This window comes from Nipponia nippon, unplaced genomic scaffold (assembly GCF_047370975.1).
Source record: "Nipponia nippon isolate SJK-2023a ecotype South Korea unplaced genomic scaffold, ASM4737097v1 scaffold_28, whole genome shotgun sequence".
In the NCBI taxonomy this organism is placed as follows: Eukaryota; Metazoa; Chordata; class Aves; order Pelecaniformes; family Threskiornithidae; genus Nipponia; species Nipponia nippon.
In genome coordinates, this window is record NW_028262345.1 from 6,283,046 (window position 1) to 6,301,158 (window position 18,113).

General features: G+C 42.5%; 1 long non-coding RNA gene across 4 annotated transcripts in view; it reads left to right on the top strand.

Annotated features, from left to right (window-relative positions):
• Positions 1–18,113, top strand: part of LOC148055002 (uncharacterized) — a 220,624-nt gene that overhangs the window by 101,752 nt on the left and 100,759 nt on the right. For all 4 annotated transcript variants that reach the window (XR_015706104.1, XR_015706102.1, XR_015706106.1 and 1 more), the window contains exon 2: positions 16,135–16,201. This is a non-coding gene — a long non-coding RNA (uncharacterized LOC148055002). The remainder of the gene's footprint in view (positions 1–16,134; positions 16,202–18,113) is intronic.

The window sequence follows — 18,113 nt, forward strand, 5'->3', positions numbered from 1 at the left end:
AGGTGTCTTTGGACCACTGGCTATTATTTCTGCATTTAGGACTAGTAACTCTGCTGAATGCTCAACCAGTAGATTTGGCCCTCAGCGATAACAATGTAATAATATATTGTGCTAGGAGTCAGCACAAACATGCTATTTAATACCATAATAAATGAAAGGCTAGAGAATATGTTTACCAGACATACAATCTCTGAGATGTTGCTCCTCCTGTTGCCATGGTTACTATAGTTGTATGACAGTATTAGGAGGAAAATGTTCACATCATTCCCCCCCCCCCCCCCCCTTGTTTTCCTTCTGAAATAAAATACGATACCTGAGAACTAAATTAATCCCTGGTATAACTGCAGTTCGGTTTCCAGTGTAGTACCTGGGATGCATATATACAGTGATGTATTTCTCCTCTTTGGACTTATCCAGCCCAAAGAGTTACTCTGAATTCCCTATTTACTACTGCTCCTCTCTCCTTAACCCTTTGGCTGCTGTGCGTTCCATAAGAAGGATCATGGCAGGTTTAGGGGAAGAAAGATTATCTGAGTGATGGATTTTTTTTTTTTTTTGTATACCAGAAGATCAGCATGATTTATTTAAAAGCAATGTTTTAAAACAGTGTTGCTTCACTGGTGCTCAAAGGAGTGCGGGTGCTCTCATTTCATTTTATACCTCCAATTCAAACCAAGTGAGCTGGGAATCAATTTAAGAAAAGTGTTAAGCTGAGTTGCCTTGTTGCAAAGACAAGCATAACCATTGTAAATGGAGCTTACCCTTTCTGACTTTGATAGTGTAACACTTACTCATGCCTCTTACGGACCAAACAAAGAGTATTCCATCTTTTTAGTCACTCTTCCATCTTGTGGGTCCACCTGGCCTCTTCACTGATGCAGTTTGAATCAGCATGAAAACTGATTTAAGCTAAACTGGTACAAACTTTCTCAGGATGTGAGGCATTGGTCCTATTATCTCTGTCTTTAGAGTATGGTAGACTGATTGTTTTTGTTCCGATTGCTCTAAGCAGCTGAGGTGGATGGTGGCCGTGGGCCACAGACACAGGATGGGCCTGGATATCTTAAAGGGAGATTCAATACACTGTTATTTGTGTGTAGCAAGTGACACCATGTGTGTGCTCTTCACCCTCAGATCCCTCTTATCTCCTTTTCTACTGTGTCTTGTATTTCTCTTGCTTTGTGTGCCCTGGCTCCCTTCTCCTATGCTGTCTCACTCCCTCACTTCTGTCTTTGTGGACTGAAATTTTCCAAAAGCCAGAACCTCACCTCCTGTGATAAGTTCCCCATTTCTCTGTTTCTGGTGCAAAGCCCAAAGGCCCCATCTGACTCTAAGTTAGTCTGAGATTCAGTCTTCTCATAAGACCTCACAAGCGGTATGGGAAGAAGCATGGGAGAAGCAAAGTGCAGGGATGGAAGCCCACACGGACTGCAGGAGGGAAGGCTGATGCTGCCCTGAGCAGAGCTGTTGCAGAGGAGATTCTCCTCTGCTCAGAGACTGGGCTCCCCCACCAGCAGAAAGAGCAGGCTTAGTTTCTCCATTTAGTAAGTAAAATCAATCTTTCCTTTTCTTATTGGAATCTGATAATACCAAAAGCTTCAAGTATTGAACACTGAGGAAGAAAACTTGCTGACTGCAAAAGGCTATTACTCCTGATCCATCCCACCAGCTGCCACTCGTAACCCCCCTTTAAAAGCAGACAACAGACTATGAAAGAAACATTTATGCTTCCTTGATCCTCTTCCCTAAATCAGGAGTTTCATTTTTGCAGCTTACTTCTGAAATGGGGCTAAGCGATATAACAAGCCACAAAGCTGAGGATGGGGTTGCTTGGCAATACAACACAAAGATGTCTTTGAATCACTGCTAAGCTCCAACACTTTAGCTCAGATGAACCTAGTGTTCCTGTCATAAATTGGCACGTAACTCCTTCAAGCATCATTTTGTTGTTAAATTTAAATGTTAATCATTTAGATACAAACATCTTATACTTAAAATTCCCAGGTATTTTTTTTGCTTAATCTTTGTCCTTTAACACTGTAGGAGTCTGTTCTACAATTTATTCCTACCACACACACATTAAATAACTGAGGCAACAACACAAGATTACAAATATATTGGTATCGTTTTTACCTTTGCTGACTGCTGCAGCAAATTAAAATCACCTGCTAGTAATAATACCCCTAACCTGAGGCTTCATGATGTCATGAACTCTGCAACTGGAATTTTTTGGTGTTTGATCCAATTATCCACTGCTAAAGTTGATTCAGGAAAGAAAGGGAAAGAAAAGCAATGTTGCCAAAGGTAGAGAACAGTAGAAAACAACAGTAAAAACTATTAAACATAGAACACCTCCTCTTTATTCCTTCTGATAATCCCTGAATTGCTATCTGTCTCTGTGGTCAAAATTAGGTTATTAAAGATGACGAGTAATTAAAAAAAAAATAATCCTAGGTTGTTCACTTTTTTGTGAGCATGGGAAAAAGATCCAGGACTTGAGCAAGTCATAGTCAGATATACAACTTACAAAGAGAGGACATAACACAAGTTGAAAAGTAACCACCTCAGAAACAAGGTGTTGCTGCTGTACAATAGCATGCATCTCTATTAGACATGAGGTACATGGCATGCATGGAAGAGTATTTTTTAAATGGAGCCATTAGAGAGAATTTTAGAAGAACATAAGAGTTTTGTGACTTGTAATCTGAGTGAAGTGCTGGGCAAAACAAATTGATTGGTAAGGAAAAGCATATTGGCTCTTGAATTAATACGTACGCACACAGAGCTGCATGAACACAGAGAGTGTACCTGGCTTAATGTGACACCCAATAGCCAGGGTTGTATATTATTGTATGATCACATGCATAAGATGAGACTTGGAATGTGATATATCATAGGCTTTCACCGCAAAATATGATCTAGATAGACAAGACTAAAGGTTGGAGAAAGAATTTCTCATTCCCTCAGCTTACCAATGAGAAAATAAGGTGTGCTAATGCAAAAGGACCTTTAAAAGCCAATGCAGTGACAAGCTCAGCTGGAGGATTCTGGGATGGCTCATTTCAATCCTGACTGAAGAGAGGTGCTTTCTACTCTCTCAGTGGCTTCTGCTTTTTATTTTCGCTTTTAATTTACATTGCACAATTTAACCATTATTATAGGCCCTTCAGGCTATTTATTCTTTGAGGATAAAAGATGAATGGAAGCAACATGTGCTGGAGCTGTAACAGTTCGTGAACACTCCCTGCTGTTCTCGTTGCTGTATAACAAAGTTAAAGACTGCTCTAGTTTTTGAGACTGCACCGAGAGAGGACGGAGGGTAGTCCAGCAACTGGATGTGAAAATGGGCATTCAGATACCAGTCCATTCTGCCGCTGCCCTTTTATCCTACCTGTTCTTTATCCATCGCGTCAGCTTGGCAAACTCATCTAATAGTGTAGTTGGTTCTGCTTTGAGCAGGGGCTTGGACTAAAGATCTCCAGAGATCCCATCCAGCCTAAATTGTGCTATGATCCTAGGGATCATTACTCTAGGGAACCTCCAAGCCAGAGAAAGCCCTCTGTTTTATGTCTGCACAGGTCCATACCATCAGTTGTTTTCTCTAGGTAGTCTCAGATAAAATCCCAACTCCTCCATCCCTCCATAAGCAGGAGGCCTTTCAGGTCCCTGCAGATTTCTTTTTGCTGTCAGCTCACAAGAGATTTGACCTCCAGGGACCCAGTCAAACCTCTTGTGGCTTTGCTTGTCTGGTGCCCTCTAACTTTTGCTTTGCGCTGTTCTTTAAAGGGGAAGAACACCAAACCAATGTCACGGCCACTTCCTGCAACAGATCTGCTTTCCCCACCTCAATGCCAAGCCCCGCTTAGGATACAGGCTCTCTAACAGGAAAAAGCAACCCTGACATAGAAAAGCTGTTTGCAATTTCCCCTTCAAATGTATCTGAGAAGAATTAATACAAAAATCTGTTGTGTTTTCCTCCCCCCTTCCTGTGATATTTAAGCTAATAATATGTCTTGAAGCAGAGAGAAAGGTATTTTAATGGAACATGCTCAGCAGATGGGATTTCAGTGGCTCTAGCTGATCTAATTACTCTCCATCTCTGCCATATTTCTATGGCATACTTCATAGCCTTACATATTTCTTGTAAATTTTGTGATTTTACAGCCCTAAGAAATGAAACAATAACATTAATTGATTTGGAAAGTTGCCCACTGACTGCACTAATAAAGGTAGCAAGTGGCTAGTGGTGTCGGTAAATGAATGCTAAGAGGAATAGAGAATATTAAAGCCCATAATTCTAGTGACAGCCACTAACTCTTGTGATACCAGCACCAGCCCCCCTGCATCTGGCCAAAACATATGTCCCCAGAAACCAAGGATTCAAATCCTCGAGATGGTTAATTTCAAGAGGGATTTCTAAACCATGATTTTTTTTTTTTCTGAAAACAGCAGATGCAAGTGAAGAATACAAGGGGGGGGGGAAGCTGTTTTGATGAGTAGGTCTCGGAGAATTAAGAGCAAATTTCTGAGTGGGATCACTTGGCCCATGTGCTCAGAACAGAGCATCACTCAATGCCTGAGCTGATTATATATCCCACAAGACCATTTCTTTTATGCTTTCTATCAGCTTTGTCTTTTCTTCTTTAATTAAACAGCAACATATGCTGTATGTCCATACTGTAATGGCTAGAAACCAGGTGCTTGGCCTGAGTAGAAGCTATCAACTTTGACAGTGGACAACCCCTAAGTTGAAGGCTTTGTTCAGCAATCCTGCTCAGATAACCTCCATCGGCAGCCAGCCTTAGCAGGGAGAGGGGCAGCGGGGGGACCGAGTGCCGTTTGTAGTGGAATGACACTACCACATTGCTTAGCCACGCATCACTGGAGCTTTTTATTCCAAGGAAGGCTGTCAACACTGAGCCAGAAGCATTAGTAAGGCCTTGTAATCACTAACATCATTCCACAAGACCTTTCCCTTGCCCTCTGCAGCTCTCCCAGCCCTGACCTGCAGCTCAGTGTATGGGTAAGAGCCTGTCATACATTTTGGGCAGCTGCTGTGAAGCAGACCACAGATGCTGGGCTCCATAATTGATTTATTTCTCCTCAGCATGTCTCATGGAGGCTCACAGTGAAGTTCTAGGTTGTGAGGGGAATCTGCTGGCCCCTTTGACAACTGACATGATGGAGAAAATTGCCATGTCACCACTTATTAGGGACAGCATATTTCCTCACTACTAGAGAGGACTCAGACTGAGCCTGAGAAGGTCCCAGCGGACAACCAGAGATGCTGGGATTCACCAGTGTGATGGGTGCACTCAACCTCTTAATCAAACTAACAGTAGTTTGGTTCAGATTCCAAAGGAGGTAAAGGCCTGAGCCATGCCTGGGCCTCTCTGATTCTGGTCTGTTCTCTGGGAACCCACGAAGGAGCCAGGTGGCACGGAGAGCATCGATGCATATGAGCTTGGAACACCAATCATGTGACTGATACATGAATAGCGAGTGGCTTTTCTAAGACTCATTTATCAATGAACAGAGAAAGTTGTGGGTACAAGGAGTGTCCTGCATACTTTTTCTACGGCATGTAATTTGACTACAAGCCAACCACTTTATCCCATAAATACGACAGCCTAAGTGAGCCTTCTTTGAGCTCTCCCTGCCAGGTTGCATGGCAGTGATCTCCCCTTGAGCTGGGCCACCTCTCAAGGTTGCTCCTCGAGGCAGAGAGACCTTTTACCAATGACAGATCTTAGGTAAGCAACCGATATTGCGCATAGCCTCGTAGTATGGTAGCTTTGATTTTGTCTTTGTAGCTTTGATTGCATGCTGAATTGATGCCAATGAAGCATTATATAAATTTTGCATGTACAATCCCTTAAACATAAACTGTTGACCAAGTCTGATACTAGGTTTGGACCTAGCCGCATGTAGACTCCTGTCTAAGGAAGGATTTTAGAAAGCAAGGGGGTCCACTCTGAACCTTGTGACTCAAAGAGAGGATCTTCCTTCATCTCATGTTTCTTCCTTTAGACATAAACTGTTGTCGAAGTCTGAGACCTAGCTGCACCTAAGCTGCAGGCAAGGGGGTCTACTCTGAACCTCGTGACTCAATGGGAGGGTCTTCCATACCCTTTTTGTTTCCGGTCTCTGTGTGAAATCATTCTAACTCGATTCTAATTCAATTTTCCTTTGTATGTTTCTTCCATGCAGTAATTAATACAGCGAACCTTGCCATCAAACTTATTGAGCCTTGGTAAACCACTGTTAAACTTTGTTGAATTCTATCGAATTTATTGAACCCTGTCAAATTATTATTCTACCTCAATAAGACATATTGCTGCTTCTCTCTTTTGAGTGAGGTGTATTCCACTCATTTGCGACAACCTGGAGCTGGTGGCCCTGGGCTGGGTGGTGAATGGACAGATATGCTCTGCACCCAGGGGAGTCTGCTGGGGCATGTGGGGTTTTACAGCATGTTTTCATGCTTGACCTATTCCTCACCTCTCTCTTTGCCGAGAGACACAAGGAACAATGTGCTCCTTTCTAAGTGAGGATGCCTTGATATTTTTGGCTGCTTCACAAGGGATGAGATCACAGAGGGAACTCATAGAAAACAATTCTTTTTCTTCCTAATTAGAAAGTATCACCGTCTCTCACCCCAACGAGACGTTTCTCTGGGTCTATTCAAAAACACTTGCTGGCTCTTGCAAAGCCCCTTATGAAGTCCTGTTTTTAGAGACACAGGACTGGGGCAAGCTGGTTTCAGTTGCAGCCTCTGCCACTCTCTTTGAGTGACTGAGGGCATCATCTCTCTGTTTGTCAGGTCCAGTGCACCCACCACTGTTCCCTTCCATTAACTCAGACTTCTAATGCCTCTATGTGCTATCTCTTTTCTCTGTTAGACAGCAAACACTTTGGAGATGGGGGCGGGGGGAGCAAGTAACACGTTGAAGTCTGCATCTCAGTTAGGCCTAGGAAGCATTCCTATAACAATATATTACCATTCTACCTGACTGGTACCATAGGCAGTTGCAACACTGATTACTCACAGAACAGAAATCTATTTTGACAGGTTTTGGTTACCTTATTTATTTACATTAATTGTTTCTCTGGGAGCCTGTAGCAAGGTTAATATTTGTCCTAAGAAAAAGAAAGCATCTGTCACCGAAACTGTGTGTAAACAGTCTTACCTTGGCTATGGGCTTGAACATCCAGATAACACCTCCACAGCTCCTGTTGCTCAGGGAGGTAGACTGAATATGCCTGCTGCTGAGTTTTGTTGGAAATGCCTATTGTTCTTCAAAATTAGTTTAACCACCTTACACAGGCTCTTAACAACGGTGCTTAGCAGAGCTGATGAAGAATCTCACTGGGGTCAAAAGAGAAGGAAAGGGGCATTTTCCAAATTTTACCCCAGTTTTCATGGTTCCCGGGCCCCGCTCACATCACTTACAAATACATTTGTCAGAAATCAGGACTTGGCTTCTGTGGCAGATGAAAACATAATGATCTAGTTGAGACCTTGTCCTACTCCCGTCCCTCACAATTAGTTTCTTTGCTAAGGTGAAGATCCTTCCTGTTGTAAGCTGTGGCCATGCTTTAGACTAAGGGTAGCCTCTCTCACCCTGTGTACAAGGCACCTGAAAGCATGGGGCAGCCCCACATGCTGAAGCACACTGGACATGCTGGTCACCCCTAGCTGGGCTTGAAGTAAGGGCTGTGTGCAAGGCTCGCAGTGGAAGGAGAGGGAAGCTGGACAGGGAGCACATGTTGCCTTTAGCTGTCCAGGAAAGATCTTTCTCAGTACTAGAGGCACAGTGCTGATGGGTTTGGCAGCCTTGTGACAGGATTTTCTTTGCCATCCTTATCCCATCAACTTTAACAGGGAATTTTAACTGCAATTTTAATTTAAAAAAACCCAGAAGTTCTGTTAAGGGCAGTAGGGCAATAGTGCACAGACAAGGGAGAAAGTGGAGAGCTGGGATGATTGCCAGTAAGGGATGAATGTGCAGGAGTCCTTGTAAGCATCTGCTCCCCTCTGTTCTTAGCTGCTCACAGACTATAGAGACAATAATGATCATCAGGATCAATGAAGACTGCAGAGACCCTTAGCAAAGGAGCAGCTGGAAAATGTTTACACTATCAAAAGACAGTTGTCACTGAGATACCTGGTTTTGCTTTCCCATCCCTTTATATCTTCTCTCTTTTAGCTTGTGCCACAGAACCCCTCAGGACAATACAGCCAATTTTCTTGTTCCTACGGGCCCAGCCTGCGGAAAGGAATAATCACCATCAACAGACCAAACAGATTTAGAAGAATTTTTAGTACCTGGAAGCGACACTAACAATCTTTACCATTAGCAAAAGATGACTCCTCTAGAAAGACCAGCGGCAGACAAAGTGCTGACAGTCAGACATTATATCTGTGGTGAAGAAAGAGCTTTAAAAATACAGATTGCCCTGGGAAGAAATATTTGCATAAATATTTTACTTCTAGCTGATATCACATCTCCCCAAATCCAGCCCTGCCTGGGAAATGAAACGAGCTTTTTTGCATGCTATGCACAGCCAAGGTAATGGGAGATTTTCTGCTCTAAATGGAGATAGTAGAATCATATTCGGCAGGTGAAAAATTGCCTCTCGCTTTTCTATAGCCAGTTTCACTATCATGATTCTTAACCAGGGAGGGTGGGTTTCTACAGAGAAGTAATGTCTCTCACCAGAAAACTGGGACAGCGTTTTAAATATCAGGCCTAGAAAGATAGGTAACTCATACGTAAGAGGAGTGCAATACAACATAGTAAATTCAGATTAATATTAAGCAGAAGCAACTAATGCAACAAACTTTAATACTGTGTTTTTCCGTAGAACATTCTTTTCTCCACTTTATTTTTCTTTTCCTGTAGCTCAGTTTGAATCCTTTGAAAACAACTTAGATGATTGCAGGTGATTCTTTGCAGACGAAAGGATAGACTTTTTCGGTACTTATTTTTACATGTACAACTGACAGAGCAGATTGCCCTGTTGATACAGGTATAGTTCTAAAATCCTTCCAGATAATTGTGTTTTTTGAAGGAGCCATTAGGAAATTTGTCATTTATATTACGTATTTGTTGGGGTTTCAGTTCTTCTCTCTTTTCTAAGTGTTGTTTTTTTTTTTTTTATGGGTTTTTAGCCATTTCAAAATTTTTGTTTGAATTTCAATATGGTTTTAATTAAAGTAAAAATGTTACTGGCATACAAGCGTTCATACAAACAGCAGCAATAACTCCCCCAGTGACTCACCTAAAGAAAGAAAGTGCATCAGGTTGCAAGTTGTGCCTTTACACTAAAGTATGCTGTATGTGGTGTTTTCCCATTTTATTTCTTCAGTCCTGCCTGGCATTCTCGGAATAGACTAGGACTGAATGTTATCCTCACAGAGAAACTTTGATTGTCAAAGCCTGTTATCTGGGAGGAAAACAGGCCAATAAATGGGAGTTCTACATCACTATGTTAAATTGCTCAGTGCTATATAAATATGACAAGGGAAATATAAAGAAATTGTAATCAATATGCCAACATATCTGTTGTCATTTGAGGCTGCTCAGACTGGGTTTGTATCTTTTGCTACAGTCACTCTGAATTCTTCTCTTGTTGCAAGAGTATAATCGCTTGGCATCAATAACATATTAATATATTCCTGTGTACAAAGCATCTCTTAATAATTACCCCAAACCTTAATTTGCTGAGACTCAATTACACTAGCAGCTCATCGACATTGTTAAGGTTAATAACTCAGTGATTCATAAGACAAGACACATTACAAATCAAATTGATTGTAGTAATTGTTGCATTGAACCATGTGAACAACAGGCAATGTGTTATTTAGTAACAGTGAAGCAACAACTTTCCCCAGTACTCGAATCTGTTGGAAGAACTGCAATGGTCCATAGCACGCTGATATAAGTAGGTACTATTACAGTAAAATTCAAGCAACTTTGAATGTGAGAGTCTTTCCTACATCGTGGTGAATTTCACAGCCTAGCCCCTGTCTCTGTGCAGGAAGACCCAGATTCTGAATCTCAACTGTATTCTTTCAGGGAAGTAAAATCTAGACCCCTAAGACTATGTATCGGAGACCCATCTCCTATGCTGTAATTACAAATCTTAAGAGAACACACGGCAGGCAGTGCTGGTGGGCTGGTAAGAAATGGTGATTTTTCTCGCCCCAACCCTGGTTGTCTGTACAGTGGCCCTTCTGCAGCAAATTCCTTGGTGGGAAAAATCACAGAGGTTATCAGCGGAGTTACCCTAGCAGTGGCTTGACCCTTTGCTCTGAACATGCCCTTAAACATTTATGCTTTTCCTTTGCACGGTTGGTGTGAAATAGGACCGCTCTTCTTCTTTCTCATTGTCATCATCACCACTGAGTAAAGGAGTCATGGTTTTATGTATGTGTTGAAGTGACTTCTCAAATGAATCTTAATCAGATGGGCTAATTAGAATCTGTGTTTGTTAATCAGATGTGAACAGCAATCTGATTTCTCTATTTAGATAAATGTCATCTGGAAAACCTCTTGGCAGATGGGCAAATGTTTGCTACCCACCAGTCTAAGCGGGCATTTTAGCAGGTTGCAAACATAATTTTATAGCTAATTAGGGAAAAATGAAAACAGCAATTCTAGTGTCCACTCTAGGATCCCAGACACGTTTCCAAGCATGATGGGAGGCAGTGAAGTATTGTATATTAGGGTCTGCATTTGGTCCTGGTTCCTCCTTAGACTAGTTGTCATGAATTGTGCTAAGTTGCTGCACATTACTGCCTAGCGCTCTCTCCCCCACAAAGTAAATCAGAGTGAGATTTCCTTGTCTCAGTGCAACACAGCCGAGTCCTGTCTCAGGCTGATAAGAACTGACTTAAATAAACCTAAAGCTGTGAGAGAGCAGCTGCAAATGGGAGACTGCAGCTGATCTTGTGTCTAACTAAATGTTTATCCAAGTTTATAATGCCCTCAAGTTCTTAAACCAAGACGATGGGTGCATTTAGCCTTAAAAGGTCCTCAGGGCTCTGTTCCTAGGGGAGCACATGATGATGGTGCTTTCTCTCCTGCCAACCTCTCCCTTCCCCATCACCTTATGGATCTCATCTGGTGTGGTGGGTTGACCCTGGCTGGATACCTTGCAGGGACATCACCATCCTACTGGGTCCTACAATCAACAGTGTTGGCAGCTGAAACTAGAATGAGATTTTGAGTATGTTTGGGTTCCCTTGCCACTATCAAGAATTACCCTGAAGAGTACTTAAATATCTCTCTTAATAATTGCACTAAGTTGCCTGCTATCAATATTCCTAGCAGTTCCTCTGCCAACAGAAGTGCTAAGTATCCTGATTTTATCGTGCGTACCTGTGGGTTACAAATAGATCTTATTAACTGCTCAGAACTGACACATCTATTTGAATAAAGGGGCTCATTTCTTTGCAGGCAGTAGAACAATCTTCTTGTTATGCTAATAAATATAGTAATTTGCATAAATGTAATCAGATGTTGGGTCTTACTGCATATGTAGTCCGACATTATATGCTTTGCTCTTGGGTGCTTGAAAGACCTGCTCCTGCAGTGAGGCTGGAAGGGCACTCTAGAAAATAGTTACCAAATGTTTGAACTGGACTGGGACTGGCAAAGGAGGAGGTGAGAGACTGTCCTCCTAGAAATCAATCTCAGCTTCTACAGGGGAATGTATTATAGAGACACCGTATCTCACGTTTTGTATTCTGTCATATTATACATTGTATACATTATATATTGTATTACAGATAAGAAACGGTAATTTTCTCAGTTTTGTCTGGAAGATCTCTCGTTCTGCTGGACTATCCCTTTTGATGAATAAGGTACCATGTAGTATTACAGCTTTGTACGTTTGTACAATATGCAAAAGCAGCACCCCAAAAACCATGTGGCATATGGTACTGGCATGTGATGCTGCTATATATGCAGGAGAAAATAGGAGGGGAAAGTTCTAAGCTTTACTAACCATTTTTGCTGTTGTGGTCAATAACTACTTTCCCTTCAACTTTAGCTGGATAAAGAAACCAAAAAAAGATTCTGCAAATCTGGGGAGAGAAGCCACTTAAATGCTGGAAGGACTTGTGATGACCATGATCTTCTGTATAACACAAAAGGATTTTGTGTCTTGGAGAGATTGAACTGAAGCAGGTTTTTTTACAGGGCAGAAAGGGACGGAGTTTCTGCAGCTTCCCTTCTTAAGCTGGTTTGTTGCAGTCAGTGCGAGAAAGATGTGGTTTCTTTCCTAGCTGCAACAGTATTAATGGCAAATATGTATATCACTGCTTATCACTGTCCAGTGTTGCTGCTTCCCTCCTATTTCACTGCATGCTTTACCCTTCAACAGTACTGAATTTGCTTTTGGAGGGCAGAAAAGTGCTGTCTTCCCTTTTTCACACATGTGCAAGCTCTCAGCAGATGTCTCCTTCCCCGTGTGAAGCCTTACTTGGACTGAAAACTAGGATACATTGCACTTTAATAAGGGGAAGCTCATTTAATTTGAGATGCCTATAGTTGGCAGGTGAAGTCAAGGTATACTTTCAAGACAAAAACAGATGCACCCTTTGTGCAGACTGAACCTTAAGCCACGTCTCCCACATTGCTTAGCTTCAGATCCCATCTGGACTTTTGGCTTGAAGCATTGCTAATGAGTCCTTTCCCTCCTGCTCTTCCCTCCCTTGCTTGCTGAGGAGGGGCTTGGAACACAGGGCTGTGAATGCAAGGGCTTATGTAAAGTGTATGCAGTTCTTCAGGCAAAACAGTCTGAGAGCTATTATTTATTCATTTGAATAACACTTTTCATACATTTCTAAATGCTTTAGAGGCAAAACATTACTACAGGTTCGCTGGGGCACTAGCTAGGGACTCTTCATGCATTTTCAAACCATTTATTCCTAACTACAGTTTATAAAACTCTCTTAAAAGCTAAAAAATGAAATCTGGTTCCTCCTTGCTTCCTCTTACCCTTCACTATGCACGTGCTTGACCTGGTATTGCTAGCTTGCTACTGTAGGGTTGCACACAAAATCTGAGGTACTGGGATTGATTACATCTCTGTGGGAGAAGGAATATTGGTATGGTAATATTTTCTTACTCTTGTTACAAGGTAGGGAAGCTCCCAGAACAGTCTGATAACTTTGTGCGTGTCACGTAAGTGCCAGAAAGCCCAACTGAGATCAGGCAGACCAGACCACATGAGTACTCATGCAGGGCTGCAACCAAGGGGCAGAGGGCAGCTCCTTTATCAGCTTCATTGTGTGGTGCAGCCTCCCTTTACACTCCAGCTCGTCATGTTATAGCGACAGCTCTTTCTGGTACTTCAGACAGAGATACCTTCTTAGTATGAATGTATACTGCACTAACCATCCTGAGCAACCACCAGGGACTTACGTCTCTTGGAGGACAAATGGTGCTTACAAAAACTGAGCACCAAGAAATATCGAGTAGTACAAAAGGAGTGTGAATAATGAGACCAAATTACACCTCTCTCTGGAACTGGAGAACCACTTTTCTATCATGTTCTCTTTCTCGGTTCAGTGCTGCTCCTAGCTAATATTTCCACTTGCCTCCCCAAAAGTAACGTGGCTATAGACGTCTTGCTTCCCTTCAGCTCACTGGGAGGTTTTCCAATTAATGCATTTCTTTCCATATTAGTACCTTTCCCTGATCTTGTTAGTTTTCCATTTATATGAAATTCCCACCTTTATCCCCTTGGGGAGAGTTTAACCAACGTGCTCTGATAACAGCAGGCTGGCCTGCTTACTTAGAGGGTTTTTTTTCTCTGCAGCTCTGTCTTTTAGATGCCAGGAGCTTCCCTTCCTCTTTGCCTGGTGCCTAAAAATAGCTAAATATAGCTCACAGAGCAGAAACAGACTCTGCCAGTTGCTACTAGAAACTCTCTGGCATCCAAAAGAGCAGCCAGTGGCTTCATCGAGGGCATTGGCTCACAACCATGCCTGTGAGTCTCTGAAGGTGCCCTTGCCTGCCTGATGGATTACCTTCAATTCATGCTTGTGTTTAAGTGTTAGAGTCCTCTGCTTCTGCTCCCAAAGCAGAGCTAAGAGGATGAACGTGCCGACAGTGTGCCTCCGTATGTTGGAAAGTAGTGTAAGAAAACTCAGTTCAAGATCTTATGGAAGAGAAAGATGATTTAATTTTTATACAAAATCTCTAAAGATGTTTATCCATTCACTTTTACAATCCCATACTTGTAAAGCAAAATATTTGTGTCCAAGTGGTCTGGGCAGGATCACTTGTGTGCAGCATAGAGGTTGGGATGCAGGGTGCTAAGTCCATGTTGTGTTTCCTGCGTTCCTAGACTAATTTTTGGATGGGTTTTATGCCCTTTTGCTATAGTCTTGTCTTCACGTTGGGCTAGCATAAAAAAGCAACAGCATCTGTGATATGCTGCAGCCTTTTTTGCCCTCCTTCTGTTGTCAGAGTGCAGGGTCTGCTGCTGGCAGTCATCTGTGCAGTTGCCTTAGCAGGGTAAAGGTCTTTGGGGCTTTTTGTCTGAATGGAAACAGTGCCCTTGGTTATCAATACAGACCATTCTTTAAACCCTCGCACATACACCTCAACTCACACGTAGTTCGTACCCATCTTCATACTTCTGCTACGCTCCCTACACATATACCATACCAAATACTTGAGCCAAAACTGGCCACCTGCCAGGAGCTTGAGTCAAGAGGGCCTGCAGAAAACTGGCTGTTGCCACTTAAATTTTTCCATGAAGTTAGCGTGGCAGAAACTGCTGCTCCAGGAGATGACATAGCTTTGCTTGTGCATGGAAGGCAAATCCCATAGAGCCATCTAATTGATCTTGTCTCAATGGGGTATGAAAGGAGACACAGCTGGTAACCTAGCTTGCCCAGTATGCCAAAGGCTTCTCCCAACAACATACACTCCCACCAATTGGAGATACCATTAAAGCCTGCTGCTGCTTTCATTACTTGCCATTACAGTTCCAACAAAAGTAAGCCAAGTTCAATGTTAGCAATGCTCCCAATCACCCTACCATACCCCTGCCTAGGTTCTACTAATTAGCCTTATTATCAGGTATTTCCATAATTAAGGTTTTCTCCCAGCATGCCCTTCTGCAGCCAACCCCTTATAGTGGCCATAGAGGAGGTCCTAGTGGCCTTAGTGGCTCTATTTCAGAAGTAGCTTGCTCTGATGCTCTCTTTCTGCTATTTTGTTTCCTTTTCCCTGTGAAACTTTCTTTCTGTTCTGCATTCATACAGCAGTCAGGATAATAGAGCAGTGACCTGTAATGCAGGTGTTATCACAGTCCAGATATTAAATGGTAGCTAGCTCTTCTTTTTCCTTTCCTAGAGATAGCTTGTTTTCACAAAGACAAGGAAAAGCCTTCTGTTTCTGTATACTGCTTAGTATCGGGCTTCAGCAGCCTATAAATGCCTTTGAGCTGCTTTTGATAGCTGTGGGGATATAGGCATTTCAAGGTGGAAGTTTAGGCTTTTTCTAGGTTTAATTTCACCTCTCGGAATTTTTGCATCAATCTCTTGCTCGTGTTTAAATTTTGCACCTAGTAGAAAGGGCTGATCAGCTAATGGGGAGGAAGAAGCAGAGACAGCAAGATGGGTGATAGCTATAAAAATGAAAATTTTATCAGATGTGCAACCCCCTGAAGCACTTGCTGATCTTTCTACCTACAACTTTCGCTCTCGTTACTCACAGTCCTCCCTTTGCTGGAGGACCAGAATGGATGGGCCCTCCTTATTCCTCCAAGTGAAAAGGAGACTCCTCTTAAACAGCAGGTGAGCTCCTGTTTGACACAGCACTGTAGTAGCAAAGAGGGTGCTTGTTATTATGATGTGATCTAGGCCACCTGCATTTAGCCATCCTACCTTACGGTAGTGGCTGAGGTACTCAGTGAAAGGATTATAACTCCCTAAGTTAATTGGGGAGAATGTGCAATTAAATATATTCTAGGAAGAAACTTCTGTGATGACCTTGTCTCACTCAGAACAACTGATAGGGGACCTCATGTTCTTGAAATTAGCACAAGTGACTTGTGGGTGGACAAGAGAAAATCTCTCTTATATTTGAAATTTTATTTATTTTGAAGGGACTGTGAGTCACCAGTGATGCTCAGACATGGCAGTAGTTTGACCCCAGGACACCAGAAGCATCAGGTAAGGAAAAAATCTGTTTCATACTTGAAATTTTGTTTAGTTTGAAGGGACTGTAAATCACCAGGGATGCTCAGATGTGGCAGTGGTTTGGCCTCAGGAGAGAGCTATTTGCTTTTGGGTGTTTGAGATCACTAGCCTTGGGAATGTGTATTGCTACCGATTTTTTTACTTTTGCTCTTGGTCGGAGGGACAGGGAAGCATAGCTTAGACCATAGCACTTTTTGCCCTCAATTTTGAAACTCCGGTAGCTTTAGGACCTGCTTTTTGCTGGTGAGGATTCAATCCATTTGATCTTCTGTGACTGATGATATCTTAAGTTTGCCATTTACCTGCCCTGTAAATGCTTGCTCTTGTTGGCTGAGAATGCATCTGCAGCCTTCTCTGTAAGCTGCTGCTGGGAAGGGCAGGCTGTGCTGCTGTCTCTGTGCTCTCCCCAGGACCACAGCTGTTTGCTCTTGCTCTGATGAGGACTGTGGAGTTTAACCATACCTTGTCTCTGAGATGTCAAGGAGATTTATTTATCAGCTCTGCTCCGTGTTATTTTTTATGTTCTAGGGAACACATGAAAATTTTTCACAAAAGAATTGGAGAGGTTGCTTTCTCAGCCAGTGTGTTTTTGTACTGCACAACACCTCAATTTTACTTTGCCCCAGATGCAACTTTTCTTCTTTTTGCAAACTCCAGTGAAGGATGATATTGTCACAGAGCACATGTGGTATGTGTCACAGATTTCAAAGCACTTTATGAGAGAGATGAGTAACTCTTTTCTAGTCATGCAATTAGGCACAGAGTAGCAAGGTGATTAACTCCTCATTTCTCTTCCCTCCACCCCTTGTAATGAATCCAGGTCTTCAGTGTTCCTATTCAAGCTCCATCTAGGATGGTTGGAGCAAGCTAGGAATGAAGCATCGGTAGAGACCTTTTACCTCCCAAATACACATTGTCCTTTCCTTACCATCAAAAAAAGGAAAAATAGCAGACTTGGAAATATCTTTGCACCTGAAACATACAGCCTTGTTTGAAAGTCTCCATAAATTTTTATTTAAAAGTGACGACAGCCTGGAGACATTTTATTTGTTGGGAACTTTTCTTTTTCTGCTAAGTATCAGCTGTGTGTGTGTGTGTGTGTGCGTGTGCTATGTAGAAGGGAAGAGGACTGTATTTCCTATTTGGCACATGATTATTATTGGGGAATGTGACAGGACTCTCGGAAAACAAAAAAGGAATTGCTAAAAAGAAATGAATCCTGTTATATGACTGGAAGACTTCTTGCCCTCAAGCAGACTTGGGATCTTCCATCTGCTGGCCTTCAGGGGCAGCTCTCCCAGCAGGAGCTGAAAAGTGTTGCTGGAGATATGCCAAAGAGGTGGTGCTTTGGCCAGTGGGTAAAGAGAGGCTGTCAGCTCCTAAATCCCCTATTGGTCTCCACTGCTAAGTGGATTGCCAGAGAAATAAATCAAAGGAAGGGAAATTCTTTGAGAAAGAAAAAGGAGGATTTAATGTACTTGAACTATTGCAGAATAGTGCAAAAACAGTGCTGTGAGGAAGGGTTGCTGGAGGAAAGTCTAGTCACAGTCTGCTCTTTAAATGTTGTCAATTGCTGCAGTGCCTTATAGGTGATATGCAGGTGGCTCTGCTAGGCTGGTGAGTGAGAAATCTTTCTTATGCAAACAAGAATGTGGTATCAACCCAAGCTGAGACTTTCAGAGCGTGTATATTTGTTGTAGGGGAGAGAGGAGAGGAAACCTTCTCCAAAGACCTCCTACGGGGAAATCTATCTCAAATCTATACTCTATAGACCCATGCTAAGGCCACTAAGAGGCTTAATGATTCTATGATGCCCTGAGCACCCATAGTATTGAGTCCAGGGCAGATTTTGGCCTCACTTCCACAAGACTTGACTTCTCAGCTG